The 19,817-nt window shown below is 38.1% G+C and overlaps 1 pseudogene; it reads right to left on the bottom strand.

The window, feature by feature from the left end:
- LOC118846710 overlaps positions 1-17,054 on the bottom strand; it is a 73,021-nt pseudogene extending 55,967 nt beyond the window's left edge.
- Between the last annotated feature and the right edge of the window lie 2,763 nt (positions 17,055-19,817).

Genomic DNA, 19,817 nt, shown 5'->3' with positions numbered 1-19,817 from the left:
TTACATCTCATTCACCATCTTCTAGTCTTCTGTAGGCTAAGCAGACTAAACATTTACATTCTTCTTCTATGTAGATACTAATTTGGCATGATACCCAAGTTATAACAAATAAAATCTATAATAAGGATATGAATAAAATGCATGGGTAAAGCAACTTTCCTATATGGCTTTATATCTGCATGTGGATTTCTTTTCTTTACAAGCATCAATGGAGTATTATTCTTCATAATGAAGTAAGTTGAACTACCATTTTCAATATACCACAGCAATTAAAAATGCATAAAAATTCTCTGACTGTATAATAGATTAGCTATAGGAAAATGCCCACAAGATTTTGTTGAATTCTTACACACCAACGTATACTTGTTTAGTCAGCAAATATTTCTTAATTTCCTCCTTTCAACTAGGAATGAGGAAACCTTGGTTCTAATTCTGATTCTATCATCCTCTAGTTCTGTAACCTTGAGAAATTCCAAAAGGTAGAGAGAGATTTTGACTTCTAGAAAGTCACTCAGCCAGTGTTTGAAGTCAGTTTCATATTCAAATTTTCCTGAATTCTAGTCTAGTGTTCTACCCACTAGGAAAGAGACTTTTGGATTTTGTTCTTTTATTTCCAGTACCTAAGCATGGTAGGTGTACATAGTAGGTGTTTAATAAATGTTTGTTCCTCAATTTGTGAAATGCGTAAAGGTCAGATTCATTTATTCAATAAACATTCACTAAGGGCCTAGTGTGAACTAGGTGCCAGAGATCAAAAGGGGAAATAAATCAGCCTCCTACCAAGGTTCCCACATTCTATTATAAATGGATTATTTAGCATCATTGGTAGAGCTGAGTTTCGAACGCAAATCCTGTTTCTAAATCTAGGGCTTTTTCCTAAAACTGAACATGGATCCCTGAAACTAAATATTAACTTCCATGAGAGAAGTACTTTCAACTCATTTTACTATTAGCAATAATGGTCGCATCTTAATTACAGAATGAGTTGGCAGGTAACATGGATTTTGGAGAAAGGTGTAAAAGGTACAAATTCATCAGTAACAACACAATTGAATATATTTGAGTTAGGAATATTTCCTTGCCCTTCAAGGCGGTACAGAAAAGATAGAAGCCTTTAAATATAAGCTTTCATTATTAAAAACCACTGGGAGCCTTCGGGAGAAGACAAACACGTCTTATTTAATGGCCCTTGGGGAGCCAACTTATTCATATTAAGATCACATAAATCTCCTTGCTGGTTCCTTTACCTGATTCATTGGTCCATGGGCTGCAGTGCACCAGTTCTCTTTTTTCATCGACTATTCAAAGACCATTTTGCTGTCAAAACTTTGCCAGATCATTTGTCTCTGTGCTTTAATTGATTTGAAATACATTCCCCCGTTTAAAAATTAAAGGACAACAGACTCAATTTTCTAATGACTTAAGAGAACACTGCTTTCAAAGGTTTGTGTTGATGCTGTTCCCGACTAGACAAATTAGCTATTAAGTCCCTTTAAACAAGCCATTAGTTACTAATGGTTTTAGTGACATCTGCTGATGACAGTGAAGCCGACCAAGTGCAAGTACAGACTTCACTATTGGGAAAGGCACCCAGCCAGTCATTTATACATTCAGGAGCTGGCTACACTTTCAGAACTCTGGGCCCTGAGTGAGTGCTCCACTCATGATACCAAAAACCAATGGCCTGGAGATATTGGGCAGAGAGGAAATAGTGCTTTTTTTGTGTTTGCGTATTAACCAACATTTTCAGGTCATGACTTCTAGTCCACAAGTTAAGTCAATAATCTCAGCAGTTCTGTGCTAAAAGTTTGAATGTTCTATAAACTTCACAACATTTCAAACACTGGAGTTAAAGAAAGAAAATTGCTAAAGACCTGCCAATCAAACTTAAGAAAATATGCCTTTTGGCTGTGTTCTTTAAAACATAATCTATTGCATTATAGGATGCATTTATTTCAATCAATTTTCATTAGAAGATATTGTTATCTGGACCACTAACTACTTGGGAAACATGATGAAAGGAGAAATGAACACAATGATTCACACAGAACTGCACTAAGGGAGACTGTCAATCAATCAACAGCTATTTACTGAATGTCTCCTATGGGTCAGGCCCTGTGCTAAGCACCATGGAGGATGCAAAGAAGTTGGAAGCTAGTCCTGAACTTCAAGAAAATGACAGTCTAGTTGAAGAAAATAAACCATTTTGCAATACTTGAAGAGGTGTGATGCTATTTATAGAGGTGCTCTTCTCTCTCATCTTGTCTGATTCTTGGGAATATTTGTCTTTACATCCTCCCTAGATATTCTACTCAATTTCCTGGAGATCTTCCTCTAAGAATTTTCATGTTGTATGGGTACCAGTGAAATGAAATATTTTGGCTTTTCCTCTTTCTCCCCCCTACTAACATATACATATACACATACACATAAATATACATATGCATACACATATGTATACACATATACATATATATGTATGTATATATGTATGTGCATATGTGTATGTGTATGTGTATGTATATGTGTATGTATGTATGTATGTATGTATGTATGTGCCCTGCTAACTCATCCTATCATATGTTTACTTGATAATAACTTTTATCTCACTTGTTACACACAAATCACCATTGGTCATTCACTGCATTCAGCAATGCCCACTATATGTCATTTCACTGACCTGGGGACACAATTTTGATTATTTGGACATTGCAATGCTTATAATACACACATATAGATATATGCAAAAATACTCATATATATACATATACATACACACATATACCCACAGATACATAGATAGGTAGATAGATAGATAGATAGATAGGTCTATCTATCTATCTATCTACCCGATTTAATAATTTGAAATTTGGAGGCAAGGATCATGTTCATATATGGACTCGGCTCATGTACAGACTCTCATTTACACCCAGTTTGACTTTGGATGAGGCACATCAGCCTCACTGAGTCTTGTTTTCTTCCTCAATAAAATAAGTGTTTTCATGTAGATGACCTTTAGGGTCCCTTCCAACTCTCTAAGTGCAGATTGACAATGTGCTTTAAGATTACAAGATTCTCTATATATATTCTTTCCATACACATTATCTCATTTTTTCCTCAGAAGTTCTCTGTGAGATGTGTGTCCATTTTACATATAAGGAAATTGAGGCCCAGAGAGTTTTAGTTAGTTTATTAGGGTCAAATAACTATTAAATGTAAAAGGTGCTATTTGAACCTGTGTCTCCCTTATGTATTTTAGGACTTTAAACTTACATCATTGAGTAAATATAGATTTCCAATCCAAAAAGCTGGATTTCTATGTGTAAAGGAAAAGGTGAGGATTATGGAAACTGTTCCAATTCCCAAATTCAATCTATTCAACTTTCTTCCCCGAATTCAAACTGGGCACAGTTCATTATCCACACACAGTTCTTTTCCCAGATATGTGTAGTGATAGACTAATTCAATGAGTTACCCATCCAACTGCATGTCAAAATCTTTGTCAATTTTTAATTCCAATAACTGTTAATAAAGTACTTTGCAAAGTGGTTTACATATATTTATTAAGTTGTTTTGCAGTCATACCTGACTCTCTGTGACTCCATTTATGGTTTTATTGGCAGAGATACTGAAGTGTTTGCATTTCCTTTTCCAGCTCATTTTACAGATGAGGAACCCAGGGTTAAGTGACTTGTCGAGGGTCATATAGTTAGTATGTATCTGAGGCTGGATTTGAATTCATGAAGTTGAGAATTCCTGATTCCAAGCCCGGTGGCCAATCCACTGTGCTTCCTAGTTGCCCCTTTTTGTAAATATTATATATGTATGTATATATACTTTATATATAATGTATATGAAATGTATTTATAAATGTATAATGTATAAATACATTGTATAGATAAATACATTGTAAAAATGTCCTTAGAGAGAAACAGAGAGAAGAAACAGAAATAAAGAAAGTGATTAGCTGGAAAGACCTACACGATATGATGTTGAGTGAGGGGAGCAGAACCAGGAGAATATTTTACACAACAACAAACATATTGCTTTTGTGATGACTAACTTGGCTCTTCTCAGCAATACAAGGTTGAAAGGACTGATAATGGAAAGATCTATCTACATCCAGAGAAAGAATTATGGAGTCTAAATGCAGATTGAGGTAAACTATTTGCTCTTTTTTTCTCTTCTTTTTTGGTTTTGATTCTTCTTTCTCATGATTCATTCCATTGGTCATAATTCTTCTTTACAACTTGACTGTTGTGTAAATGAGTTTAGTGCGAAGGTATATGTAGAAGACATATCGGCTTCCATGCTGTTTTGGATGGGAGGAGGGAGGGGAAGAAAATTTGGAACTCAAAAACCTGTGGAACTGAGTGTTGTAAACTAAAAATAAAATGTCTAAAAAAATTTTTAAAAAGAAGTGAATCTGAAAGAAGTGTTAACAGTTGGAGAATTGGGAAATTATTCCTTCAGATTGTGGAATTCTAGATTGAGTCTTGAAGAAAGAGAGAAATGCTGAAAGGTTGAGGTGTGGGTGCAGAGCATTCCAGGAATGGGGGTTGTTGTTTGTCCTTCATTCTTGAAGAGGACCATAACATCAGGAAGGTGATGCTATGACTTGCGAGTGAATTGGATTTAAGTGAAGGGGTGTTATGCAAAGTCACCAGCCTCACTGCATCTTCCAGAGCCATCTGGGTCCAGTGGCAAGATATAGATAGGACGACTGGATATGGCCCGGGCTGCAGTGGGAGACCTTGACCTTTTCAAACTAAGGTCTTTCAAGGTCTCAGTTTGTCTAAGGCCATACCCATTCAGTGATGAAGGCTAAATTAGAAGTGAGGCAAATGAGGCACAAATGGCTTCTTTTACCTATTCAAAAAAATCAATTGGGGAGGGGAAGACTCTCAAGGTCAAAACAGAAACAATTGTCATTCACATTCAATCTGAGCTGACAGAACCCAAATAATGACCAAGGTAGCCTTGAGCTGGGACTTATTAGTTGGCCAATTAGTGAGAGTCAGAGTGATTTAGGTTTAAGGCAAGATCCTTAAAAAACAAATCTAGCCCAGAAACCCCAAGATAGCTTGCTAGGTTTCAGTGATCAAAACTGGTATTCTGTTGGGCAGAGCACCCCCAGTTAAGGGTATGATTCCCTATGAGAACAAACAGAGAGGAGAAAGAGAGGGAGAGGAGAGAGAGAGAGAAGAGGAAGAGAAGGAAAGAAGGAACAAAGGAAGGAAGGAAGGAAGGAAGGAAGGAAGGAAGGAAGGAAGGAAGGAAGGAAGGAAGGAGCAACATTATCCAACTGGAACTGACCAGTTGAGTTCCCAGTAGGACAGCTACTATTACTCACAGGTTGTCATTTGTCCTTCATTCTGGAAGAGAATCATTATATCAGGAAGGTGATGGCAGGGCTGTGCCAAGTCACCAGTCTCACTCTCTCCTCCAGAAGTATCTGGGTCCAGTGCCCAGATAAAGAGCAGAACAACTGGAGATCCTCCCCCACTCCCCCTACCCAGGTATAGGGGACAGCTGGTATAAAGGCATAGAGAATAGTTCCGGGTCATGTGAGTACAAGATGGCAGAGACAGGGAATGAGAGATAGGAATGGGGTGCTGTGTGAGTACAGAGTCATTTTTTTTCTGATCTTCATGAGTTCTCAAACCTCTCCAAACAGAAATTATGTGCCAAAGATAAATCAACTTCATCTGTATCCATGGTTTGGGACACTAAGTCTAGGTCCCAAATAATGTAAAAAAAGCCCCAAAATTTAGTAACCAATGCTCACTGACTCTGGGCTCACTCTACACCCTTCCCCTACATCCCATACTACTGGCATCAAGGCCATGCTAGGAAGCCCAAGACAAGACACAGGCTTATACCAAAATTGACTCCTACCCCCTTAATCCTCCTACTTCTCTCCAGTACCAAAGAGACTGCCTGATCCTAGCTATGGTAGTTTTCTCAGGCCTCAACAACCAGATCGACTACAACCCTTCAGGAGCGAAAGGATGCTGGGTATTTCAACCTAGAAGTATCAATGCTACAAACCTCTGAACTTGTCATGCTGAGGAAAGCAGGCTATAAGCTATTTCACTGGATGGCTCTGAATTGTCAGTCCTGAGCCAAAGAACTAAGCAACCGAGGTTGTGGGACAGGTCATCAAAATAGGACACAGTGAATATGGTGAGCTATGCAGCAATCCAATCCACCAAACCTAAGGCAAGCATGCAGCATACAGCTGGGGACCAATTCTGGCCATCCAAAAGACAGTTGAGGCGAAGAGTTAGGCTGGTGAATTATAAATTGTCCATTGTGGGAGAAGGCTTTGCAATCCAGGCTACAAGGAAACCACGGGAGGCGGGGTGAGGAGTCAGAAATGAGCAATAAGGAAAATAAGTGGGGACGGGGAGGAGAGAGACTGAAAGTGCCATAGATTCCAGGAAGAATAAATTTCAAAGACCTTGAACAGATAAATCAAAAGGAAAAACAGAAAACAGGAACAGAAAGAAATGTAGCCTCTAGATCCAGCAAATTAGTTAAGGCATCTATGAATAAATACCAAAACCTGAAGGAGAATAATACAACATTTCATGAGACAGAGGACCCTGTGGAAGATGAAAAGAACATGGAACCACTATATGTTATTTCTGAGTGATTTAAAAGAAAAATTTAAATTATGAGATCATAATTTATGTTCTAAACAGCAAATCATCATCATCGTCATCATCATCATCATCATCATCATCATCATCATCATCATCATGAACAAAATAGAAAGAAAAACAGCTTGAATTTGCAATGGTAAGCCTCAACAAAGAAACAACAGAGCGAATAAGAGACTGGGAATGCAAATATGCAGAAGTGAAGGACAATCTAGAAGAAGAAAAGCAAAGAACAAGAAAAGAAAATATGCTCATTACGCAAACAAACACACAAATCTCAAAGGCAGGATGTTTAGAGACAAACTAAGAATTTCCGAATGTAGAAAATGAAATTCTAATCAAAAGAATTCACAGTTGACTTTGGGCGGGAGGGGGGCTGCAAACTCCAAGGCAGAGTGGTAAAATTCAACAATTCAATTCAGAAACAACAAGTTCTATAAACGATCGGGAGAAAGATCTTCAAACTCAAAAGAAAGGACATTCAAATAATTCAAGACTACTCCGCACTCACTAGAAAAAGAAGGAGGCAATGGAATAATGTGTTCCAAAGAGCACCGGAGCTCAGGATACAGCCCAGGGTGATGTATCTGGCAAATCTGAGGATAAAACATGGACATTCTATAAAAAAGAGTTTGAAACTTATTTGGAAAGAAAACTAGAATAGAAGAGATAATTTGCATCTCAAACACTTCAAACAGCAGAAAGGCAGAACAAGTAAATAAATGTTGATAGGAACAGCAATAAATTGACAACAGAAAGGTGAATAAGAGACTTCTTTTTAAATCAATGGAAGGAGAGTTGGCTGAAGATGTAAATATGAGAAAGGCTTCAGTGAAGAAATGTGCAGAGAACATTATAGACAGAACCTGGAGACACCTTGCCTACAGTTGACTACTTCTTTTGTGGAGCTGCATTACAATATGGGTACATGCATGTCTATAAAGAAATGGTTGAGGAGAAGGAGGGACAGATTATGAAGGAGAGAATAGGAAGAGGTCTTACTTTGGAGGTGGAAGATTACACTAAGGAAAACTCCAGTGGGTGGAGGGTGATAAGAACTTTAAATACATGAAGCATGGGAGTTTGGGTGCCTAAAAAGTCTACCTTTCCTGAAGCAGGGGTGGACTCAGAACCTCTGGCAGCAGAGAAGTTTAAGAGCATGGATGCAAGGAAGGAGATTTCCAGGCAAATGTAAAGAAAAAAAGAAGTTGAAGAACATGGTCAGTGCATCAGAGTTGCACTCTCTGCAGTAGAGTTTAAATGCTTGGCAGTTTAGTTTGAGAAAGGACCTCAGTGTTTGGTACCTTATCCTGCCAGGTGACCTTCAGAATTTTCCTAAGACAATTCAAATGGAAGTAATTCAGTTTCCTGGCATGGTGCTGGTAGACTGTCCAGGTTTCACAGGCATACAACAATGAGGTCACCATAATGGCTCTGTGGAATTCTAGTTGGTAGTCAGCCTAATACTTCTTCTGTCCCACCCTTTCCTTGGGAGCCTCCCAAACATTGAGCTAGCTCTGGTAATGCATGTATCCACCTCAACCTCATTTTAAATGTCTATATCCCTAGAAAGCAAATAATAGAATAAATAATAGAATAAAGTATTAGAAAGTATGCTGCCAAGGTAAACAAACTTATCCACAGTATTCAAAACTTCTCCATTTGCTATAACCAATGATTCCAAGTAAGGGAGGTATGATGCTGGCTGATGGAGTCTCTGTGTTTTCTTGATTGAATTGTTAGGCCAAAATTAGCACAAGCAGCAGAAAAATTATCTATACTTTGTTGCATCTCAGCTTCAGAGACTGCATTGAGTGCACAATCATCTGCAAACAAAAAATCATACACCAACACTCCCTCTACTTTGGTCTTGGCTTGTAGCCTTTTCAAGTTGAAAAATTTACCATCGGTGTGGTAGCTGACATTGATGCCATGTTTGTCCACATTGAAGACTGACATGACTGAAAACATCATATTGAAAAGCATGGGAGCTAGTACAGGGCCTTGTTTCACACCTCTCATGAGTGGGAAAGCACTAGAGATCATTCATTTCCCAGAACTTGAGCAAGCATGACATCATGTAATTGACATATAATACTGATAAACTTCTCTGGGCAACCAAATTTTGACATAATATTCCATAAGCCCTCATGACTTACTGTATCAAAGTTCTTGGTCAGATCTACAAATATTGTGTATAGACCTCTATTCTTCTCTTGGCATTTCTCCCGGAGTTGTTGGGCAGCAAATACCATATTGACTGTTCCTCCACCCTTTCTGAAGCCTCACTGGCTCTAAGGTGCTCTACTTCCCTCCAAAATAGCCTTTTCAGGCCATCATTCCTCATATTTGTGTTGCCTCCCTCTAATGGAATGTAAACACCTTGAGGGCAGGGATGTTTTGCTTTTGTTATATGTGTTCTTAGCACTTAGTGCAGTAAATATTTAATAAATGCTTTCTCATCATTCATTTATTAGTTCATTCATTCATTCGCAATCTGATTGAAACCTTTGATTTGTATAGATAAGTAAACAGGGTTCTAGAGAGATTAAAATGCATAGAATAAATGCTACCTTGAAACTTTAAAATGCTAGACAAACTTAAGTTATTAGAATAACTTATACAAACACCTCCAAAGAAAGTTTTCAGGCATTGGGTGGAATCTCTATAGAAGATTCGCAAAAAGGACTGAATAGATGGTTTACGCTTAGGCAGAGAAGAGAGGGCTATGCAGGGGGTAGAAAGGTAAAGGGGCAAATGGTCAATAAGATTGGAAAGAACGATGGGCATCAGTCAATGGAAGAAAGTATCCATTCCTACCAGAAGGTACCATTTGTTGGAAAGTAATGGGCAGGATGAAGCCAAGATCACTCACAAACTAGCAAAGGACTAAGATAACTGTGAAAGCTGATGTTATCTTTAATTTGCTTTTACTGTCCTTTGCTTTGCTTTTTATGAGCAGATAACGTCTTTTAGACTAAACACTTTTGTTAGTCTGATTCACTATAGATTATCTAATTGAACTGATTCAATATGGTCATGTTTAGATGAAAGCAGAGACTAGGAATGGAAGGAAAAAAGACATTTCCTTTGTAAATATACGGAGTGAATTCCATCCATTCATTTATTCAACAAGTAATAATTGAGTATCTACTAAATGCAAGGTCCTGTGCTAGACATCCAGAGAGAGAAAAAAAAACAATTCAACAAATTTTCATTGAGTGGTTACCATATCTAAGATATAACCTTTGCTCTCAATGAGCGTGAAAGCTAGTAGAAAAAATACATGCATGCACACACACGCGCGCACACCCACACACACACACCCACACACCCACACACACACACACACACACACACAGATACTGCCAGAGTATTTGGGGCTTACTACCTGTGTCACCTTGGGAAAGTCACTTAATCTCTCTGGGCCTCAGTCTCGTAAACTGTATCTATTTGGTCTCTATGCTCAAAGTCTCTCTCCTTCAAACTCCTGTAATGGCTAAACTGATATTCCCAAGCCTAGTTCTGACCATGTCACTCCATACTCAAAAATTTCTAGTGGCTCCATACTGCCTCTAGGATCAAATGCAAATTAATTTGGTATTTAAAACCCTCCACAATCTTGGACCATTCTGTGTTTCCTGAATTCATTGCCAGGTGGTACAGTAGATAGAGCGTTGGACCTGGAGTCTGAAACACCTGAGTTCAAATCCAGCTTCAGACACTTATTATCTGTGTGACCCTTGACAAGTCACTTAACCTTTGTCTCAATTTCTTCAACTGTAAAATGGGGATAATAATAGCACTTGCCTCTCAAGGTTGTAATAAGGATCAAATGAGTACTGAGTATAGTGTCTGGCACATAGTACATGCTGTATAAATCCTTCCTTCCTTCCTGTTCATTATGCCCTACTGATTCTAGGCATTTTTTTTCCTGGTAATCCCCTATTCCTGGAATGCTCTCTTTCCTCATATCCCCCTCCTGATTCCCCTGCCTTCCTTCAGGTCCCAGTTAATATTCCATCTTATACAGAAACCCTTTTCTTACCTGCTTTAGTTCTAGTGCCTTCCCTATGTCAATCATTTCAAATTGATTCAGTCTATAGCTTGTTTGAAAATTGCTTATATGTTGTCTTTTCCATTCCTAGAATGTTTTTTTTGTTTCCCCAGTTTTCTTTGTTTTCTTTGTTTCCTGGTGTTTAGCCCAGTACCTGGCATGTAGTAGGCAGTTAATAAATGTTGATTGATTGACTAAGCCCTATCATACACTCCACACTTCAGATAAATGCAGATGTTTGCTGTTCCTTTTGCCTGATATTCCGTTTTCTGATTCTCCATCTGACACAAGTTGACCTCTGTGCCTGGGATACACTTCTCCAATCTACTAGTTCATATACCTGGCTTCTTTCAAGGCTCGGTCAGCTCAAATCCCATGGTCTACATGAAGGTTTTTCCTGATCTTCTCAGTTGTTATTACCCTTGCCACAATTTCTTTATACCTAGGGCATACATACTTTTATGTGTGTATTTTGTTTCCCCCAATGGAATATAAGCTCATTGAAGGCAGAAATTTGTTTTTTCTTTGTATCACCAGAATCTAGCACAATACCTGACATGCAGTAGACCCTTAATAAATGATTGAATGAGCCAGTCAATCATCCAGATCACTGCTTGACTTCTAAAGGACAAGCAATTCAAGAAAGTACTTAATCATATCTATTCTCAAGTTGGCAAGGCTTTGTCTTCTGCTAAATGACAGTGGATGATCATCCTTTAATTCATGCTGATACAAACTACTAGCATGTTATATCCATCCTGGAAACACACTGCTTTAACCACATTAAAACTCAGTTCAACAACAAATCTCTTTAGAATACAGGCTCCATGGGTACAGGGATGGCTTTTCTTTATACATTATGCTACGTTCACAGCACGGTGTTGGGCATATAGTAGGCAATCAATATATGCTTACTAAACGATAGAAAAAGACCAACTAACTATGCAGTAACTAAAAATCAAGTTCACTTACAAGTCAAGACATCACCTTCCTGATGTCTTTGATCCTCTTTAAGAATAAAGGACAAGCAACAACAATGCAGGTGTTAAGTCTGGGGGATATTCACTATGTTTTTATATTCCTATACAAGGCATATACGTTGAAGGAAGGAATTGTTGCATTTGTTTTTGTAATCCCCAGTGCACAGCATATAGTAGGAACACAATGCAGTTTGTTGTGGAATGAATGAGAATAGAATCTATATTTTTTCCTCTGAACATGGGGGGACTGACAGATCATTCAATAGGCCTTTTGAAGAAGCTATTTTTAAATTTTTATGCCCTCTTAAAACCAGTTAAGTCCTTTTAGAGCTCTGTTCAGTCAGCTATGTGACCCTGCTCCTTTATGCAAAAGAAAAAAGAAAGAAATGCTTATGGATAATGTTCATTGCAGTGGGACTATCCAAAGCCATGAATGGCTTTTGCAGTTGATTAAAAGCTAAAATGAAGCTTCTGATAACTAGAGAGGCATATACTGTAAGTGTACTCCAGTGTCACAAATATTACTACTAATACATGATAAGATTTTTTAAAAGGATGTAATAAAGTTTAATAAAGATTGGATCCCTTCTTTCCCTTCATGGTTTAAAAGTGCAAAATATTTTTTCTTTGTATTTTAATGCTACCAAATAGAAGGCCTAGCCAAAATCCCTAACATGTCGAGGCTAAAATATGTGACTTGGCCAAAGAATGCACATAATGAGATGGACAGTGTCCTCCTGAAGCTATTTTACAGGGGACACTGAGATTAAAGAGATTGTGATGTCAAAATGGCTCCATAGAATACTAACAAAATTAATGTATGCCATTTGGGGGATCAACGCTGCCTGGAACTTTTGTTGTTTAATGGTAGGGAACATTTGCTGTATGTTGGTTTTTTTTTTTTTTCTGCGGAGACTGGGATAATGAGATCTATTGTAGTGACAAGGTAATAAGAAGGAAAGGCATTAATTAAAGTAGGAAGCCACAGGAGCAAAGAGATGAACAGGAAATTGGGCCATTCCCCAAATATTTTTAAATCAGATACTTGTTTCTTCAAATAAGATGCAAATGTATTTTTTTTAATTTGCACTTTTAAACACATGTGAATAAAATTAATAATGGCTTTATAGAAATCTTCCAGAGTTCTGTATTGAGTTATTTGTGAATTTTATAAAACTTTTTGATTTTGCTATTGTTCGGGAAATTGAATGGTATTGGCATCAATTGTGACACAAAGTGGGTAGACGTATTCTTCTGAGATATTTGTGAGTATGGAAGCAACTAGGGAGCACAAATGATAGAACACTAGACCTAGAGTCAGAAAGACCTGATTTCAAATTTGGCTTCAGACACTTACTAGCTGTGTGATCTTGTGTAACTCATTTGACTTCTGTTTACTTTAGTTAATTCATCTGTAAAAAAAAATGTGGGCACAGCACTTAACCTCCCTGCTCCAAGGTTGTTATGAGAATAAAATGAAATGTGTGCAAAGTGTTTTGCAAACTTGAAATACTATGCGATTTCTGATTTATTTATTTACTCAGCCATCCATCCATCTATTTGTTTGTTTTATTTGTTTATTTATTTCTTATCTCCATGTAAAATACAAACAAATAAAGATCCTAAAAATTACTCCTATTTGAAGATGACTACCTACTAATTGTGTTTAGTACTGAAGTAATACAAACCCACCCTAATTAAATCTGGGGTAAATGAGAGAGGTCTTTTTACAACTAAGTGGATAAGTAATTTTGCTCAGAAAATTACATGAAGGAGGACAGGAAGCCCATTGAATAACTGACTCTCAATGTTCTCAATGAATTAATGTCCTCAATGCAGCAAAAAAAGAAAAGAAAACTACAGAGGCAACATAGATGGGTGATGAATAAATGGATGAGATTGAGCTAGATCACATATAATGAAAATAATAATCATAATCACAATAAGAAAGAGGAGGAGGAGGAGGAGAAGAAGAACAAAAAGAAGAACAAGAACAAGAAGGAGGAGGAGGAGAAGAACAAGAACAAGAAGGAAGAAGAAAAAGAAGGAGGAGGTGGAGAAGAAGAAAGAAGAAGAACAAGAAGAAGAAGAAGAAGAAGAAGAAGAAGAAGAAGAAGAAGAAGAAGAAGAAGAAGAAGAAGAAGAAGAAGAAAGAGGAGGAAAAAGAGAAGAAGAACTTATACTGTGCTTTATGGTTCATGAAGAACTTTATAAATATTATTTAATTTTATCTTCACAAAAACCTCTTTGGTACAGATGCTTTTATTATCCACATTTTACAGATGAGGAAACTGATTCTGGGAGAGATTGTGACTGACTCAGAGTCATGCAGCTGGCAAATTTCTGAGATAAGATTTGAACTCAGGTCTTCCTGACTTCAATTTCCGCATTCTTTCCACTCACTGAGCCACCTAACTATATCATTTGGGAAATTTATGTATTGCTTTCAGCAACTACAAAATACACGTTTCTGCAAATGGACATCTCATTATCACTATCATTTTCTTGGTGTTACAACATGATCTTAAGTTAGAGAACACAATGATTTCAGAAGAATTAAAATGACAAATAACAAAAAGCAATAGAAAAATACCTAGTGAATATCAGTAGGTTATGACATACTGGTAATGATAATTTCTATGTGAAAAATGGAATTTTTCTTGGTATGTAAGATTAAAAAAAGAGGTGGGTTAGTTTATACAGAGAATGAGAGATGAGGATAAACCTTATTGTCTCCTGTACTATTATAAGAATAAAAAGAAGGCTACTAATTCATTGGTGTATTATAATATACATGTATATATGTACGTATGAATATACAATTCAAGTGTATGTAATATTTAAGATTATGATATTTGTAAATAACTTATATAATGCTTGACACATAGTAGACATTAATAAATGCTTGTGCCCTCTCTACAAAAATAAAACAAAAAATTACCTTCCACTTAACTTCTTTGTATATATTTGCATTTATTCACTTTATACATGGACCCAGATGGCTCTGGAGGAGAAAGTGAAGCTGGTGACATTGCACAGCTCTCCCTCACTCAAACCAAAGTCAACTACAAGTCATGTCATGATTTCCCTGATGTCATGGTCCTCTTCGTGAATAAAGTACAAACACAGTGATACCACAAGTATTTTATATATAATTATTGTCTCTCCCAATAGAATATAGCCTCCTTGTGGGTAGGTATTGTTTCAACCTCTGTAGTTATATCCCTAGCATGAAGCACTATACCTGGCACATGACAGATATTTAGCAAACTCTTATTAATTGATTGATACTAAAAGAGCATGAAAGCTGTCCATTGTTTATCCTTCACTCTTCCTCTGTGGTAAGACTATTTTTATTTTTTGTTTATACATTTCTCTGAATACATTTTTTTCACTTCTCTTATATAATTCCTCATTTATAATATATTTCAGACAGCTCATGCCTACCATGGGCTTCTTCATTGTCATTTGTTCTGAACTTCACATTTTCAAAGACCATTTGATTTGCAACCACATGAAATCATCAGAACATTGGTATTAAAAAGATTGAGCCATATTTTAGGAGGGACCTTGGAAACATTAAAAATAACTACATTCTTCTCAAAGCAATACAGCCTATTCTTTTCTTCCTGTTCAATTATGATCTCAGATCATTGTACATTTATAATATGGGTCCAAGATCAATGTGCTGGTGGGTAAGTTCTATGAGTACTCCAACCAACCGCATATTTAGTCTTGACACTAATGTCTTCTTCCACCTCTTTTTGCACTTGATTTTTTATCATTGGATTATCACGTCAAAGTCTTCCGACACCTCCCATTTAAGCAGTTATTCAATGATTCAGTCTCTGATGCAGTAAGTACAATATCAGCCATAAAAATACACACCTATTTTTTTTTTCGAGAAAAAAATTACATGATAAAAGTATTATATATTTAAAAGGAATAGCAAATTGTACATAATAGTTTCTTTTTATTTAAAGACCTTTATTAACAGGTGCTTGCAGTTTGTGGATTTTTGAAAAAATCAGGTGTACTTTTTATACAAATTAAAAATGAGGTTCTTAAAAATCTCTACTTGACCAGATATGAAACAATTTAAAAACCTTTAAAGGTGTATTGAGAAAACCAGGCTTTTTAAAAACCATGTTTGCCATTCCCAAAAAGAGGCTTCTTTAGGTAAAAATAATAAAAACCCCATGCTGCATAGATAATGCAGAGAGTTCTAGTTATCTGGTCAACAGCAAAAAGCAAGCACTTAGGTCTTCTGTTCCAAATCTTTTGTTCATTTCTTATTATTGCTGGAATTTCATATTCTTTCTTCTTCTATGATGACTAAGCTGGATGATGGTAGAGATGGTAAAAAGGCATTTACTCAGCCCCGCCCTGCTCAGCCTCGGAGCGGATGTAATCTCAGCTGGTGGTTCGGCTGCTTTTGTCTCTTTGCCATCTTGTGGTTTAGGGTTCTCTGGGCGTCTGCATCAGTAATTGAAGTTACGGCAGTACCGACGTTGAGGTGGCTGCTGGCCCTTGGGTCTCCACTCCTTGGTTCTATTTCTCTTCTTCGTTACCTTCCTCTCTAGGCTGTCTTTGACGAGGAAGGCCCCTGCAGAATCATGGTCTATAATCCCGATACATATTCTGTCTCACTGGTCTACCTTGTTCTCCTGCACCCTGGTTGTCAGCACCCTCCATTACTTCTCCCTGCACAGGAGGGTTGGAATACTGTGGTCGACGCCCATAGGGTCTCCGCATGTAGTAAGGTGGGAACCGCCTCCTGCTTTAGGGACGCTGTTTCTGGGGCTGGCCTTCTGGAGCACTCCCTGGTCCCTTGTTCTTTTCCCCACTCTCACTATTCTGGTAATTCTGCTGGTAGTTTCGTGGAGGACCCCTACGATGTGGATAACGTCTGTAATGGTTACGGTCGGCTGCAAATTTTCTGCCTTGAACTGGAACACCACCAGGGCCGGTAACAGCTGGCCCCGCAACCTTTTCTCCTTCAACAACATCGAACTCCACAGTCTCTCCATCTCTTACACTGCGAAGGTAATTCCTGGGGTTATTCTTCTTTATGGCAGTCTGGTGTACAAATACATCTTCCTTGGTGTCATTCCTTTTGATGAAACCATAGCTGTTTCTTACATTGAACCATTTTACTGTTCCCAAAACCTTCATTGCGATGACCTTCTCGTCCCCGCCGGCGGGTGCCGCCGATGTCAGGCCTACGGACCGCCGCTCGCTCCGGCGCTGCCAGTGATGCCGGGCTTGGTATCGGCGGTGTTGAGGACGGGGGGGGGGGGGGGGGGGGGGGCGGGCGGCGGGCGGCTGCTGGGTCTCGGCCTTGCTGCTCATTGTTGCGGTGATGGTGACTGGGGCCTGCTGCGGGAGCGGCGGCTCCTCCCGGGGTGTGATGGTAACTAGGCCGGCCTGTACATAATAGTTTTGAGATTTCACGTGCAATTTTTTTTTTCATTTTGCTGTTATGGAAATGCTATTTTCATTCCATAAATTAAAAATAAATGAATAATTTTTAAAAACACATCTAGAAGACCTCATCATCTCTAAGGAATTACTCTTCAGCACTGATTACCTGAGGCATCTTCAACAAAATTTTGAAAGAACATTGTTCAACCTGCAACTGACTCAAATTGTCACATAAAATAAAGAATCTCGTATGATTTGGGGAGACAATCTGCTGCTGAAAAGGTGACATTTCGTTTGCAAAAACAAATAAAAGGATAGTCAATAAGGGGATTTTTTTCAGTCATTTCAGTCCTGTCTGACACTTTGTCATTCCATTAGGTTTTCTTGTCAATACAATGGAGAAATTTGTCATTTCCTTTTCCAACTCATTTTACAGATGAGGAAACTGAGGGAGATAGCATTAAGTGATTTGCCCAGGGTCACGCAGCTAGTAACTGTCTGAGTCCATATTTGAATTCATGAAGATAGTCATCCTGACTCCAGGTCCAGCACTCTATCCACTATGGTGCCACCTAGCGGCCCATTTCTATTATTTTCCATTCAATAAATTTCCAGTTACAGAACAGCATTTGCAACAGTCTATGTATTCTTTATATTATCACTAATAATGCTTCTAGTGAGTGTGCACATTGTTTAAAAAATTGCAGAGACTCAAGCTTACATGGGTAGCCTTATAAGTTGCTGGTTAATAATGTTCTCTCTTTGACTCTGTCTTTGTCTCCCTCCCTTCCTATTCCCCTGTCCTATTTCTCTCCCCACCCTTCCCTTTTTCTCTTTTTCTTCCTCTTCCTCTTCCTTGGTCTCTCTCTGTGTGTCTGTCTGTATCTCTCTGTGTGTCTCCCACTCTGTCTCTCTCCCTCTGTCTCTCTGTTTCTGTCTCTGTCTCTCTGTGTTTCTATCTCTCTGTCCCTCTCTGTCTCTATCAGTCTGTCTCCCTGTCTCTCTCTCTCTCCTTCCCTCCCTCCATCCCTCCTCTTTGTTTCTGTCTTCCCTAAACCTTTGGTATCTTCTCTTTTTCAGAGACCTTGAGAACCTATCACTCAGTACCATCAGAACTGTGTTGCCTTTAGCCTTCCTCTGTATGGACTTGTTCTAGCACAACAGCTTTCCTTGTCGTAATTTTCCTTGATGCCATTTCCCATTGCTTATGTGCCTGGGAAATTAAAATCAGAACACTGAGGCTCCACTGTCCTTGATAGTGAAGAGTTTGCTATAAAATCTTTATAGATTGTTTCCCCCCATTTTTCACATGTTTATTGTCCTTCCATTTTCATCTTTAAATACCCTTGGGAAGAGTTTGCTTAGTTAGACCTCTCACCAAGTTTTCTTTAAATTTGTTTTTCTCTCCACTGTTTCTCACTGTTTTATGAGACAATACTGCTCATAATCTTACAATATCCTTCTGGGGGATATCTTACAAATTAAGTTATATTCTGAACTGAAACTGTCTTTGCCTACTATATCTCTCCACTGGGCCAGATGATTATATTTACCCGCCTGTCCATGCCCACCCATAATTTCATCCATAATCTCTATGCTCAAAGTGCTGAAGGCCCTCCTTGCTTTCTCCTAATACAACAAGGTACTGGTAGAGCCCTTGGACTGTATCCCTGTCATATCCCTCCTTTGTCACATGATTAGCCCACCTTCTCATCTTATCTTATACATCCTTAACTGAATCTTTCATTTCTTTTTCAGAGTTCTGTGTGTGTATGTGTGTGTGTGTGTATTCTGACCTGCTCACATGTACCATGTGCCTCTCCATTATAACCTTATCTCTCAGTCTTCCCAGACAGGAATCTTCTACTTCAATGAAGTTTGTTACTTTCTCTTAATATGATGTGCTTATTATGAATAGCAATGCTTTTGATTATTGGTTCCACCTACCAAAACTCCCTTCATCTTTTTTCAATACATATCCAAACATCTACTTCCTTAAAGGAATAATTCAAGTCCCCTGCCTCCTATGAAGCTTTTCTCACCTTGCATGTTGAACGAGCAAAGACTATCTAACTACTCCTCAGGTATGTAGGAAATTCTATTGTTTTCCAGGCATGTGAAGAACTCAATGGTATCTAAAATCCATTCTAACTTTGACAGCCTAGAAAGGCTCAGTCATCTGCATTGTTTGTTTGGCTTTAAACTGTACTTTATTTATTATTTTCTAGTCCTACAGTTCCTCCCCTTTTCCTCACTATTCTATAAAGTTTATTAACAGTCTCTCAATAATGACCTCCTCTGGGCCTGATAACTTGAATTAATTAAAGGCAATGAAGTCTGCTCTCAATATCTCCTAATTTGTATTGGTTTGTAATTCTATACTAACTATGCTTTATCTATTTTTTGTCCAAATATAACAGATTTACAGGATTTTAGTTGACAGGGCCCACTGAGGCAATTTAGTTCAAACCATAATTTGGAAGAATAATCCTCTCAAGAACAAACCCAACAATGTTTACCCTGCCTTTGTTTGAAGATTTTCAATGAGTGACAACCTCGCCGGCTTCATGGGAACCCATGAGTATAGCCATCATCCTTACTAATCGAGAGGGAAAATGAACATGTAATAAGTGGTAAGCAGTCCTATCTTTTCTCTATTTTCCATGCCATCATCCATGAAGTCTGAGTAGC

This window comes from Trichosurus vulpecula, chromosome 4 (genome assembly GCF_011100635.1).
Source record: "Trichosurus vulpecula isolate mTriVul1 chromosome 4, mTriVul1.pri, whole genome shotgun sequence".
Lineage (NCBI taxonomy): Eukaryota > Metazoa > Chordata > Mammalia > Diprotodontia > Phalangeridae > Trichosurus > Trichosurus vulpecula.
The sequence above is the reverse complement of the archived record's forward strand: the minus strand, read 5'-3'. Positions and strand labels throughout refer to the sequence as shown.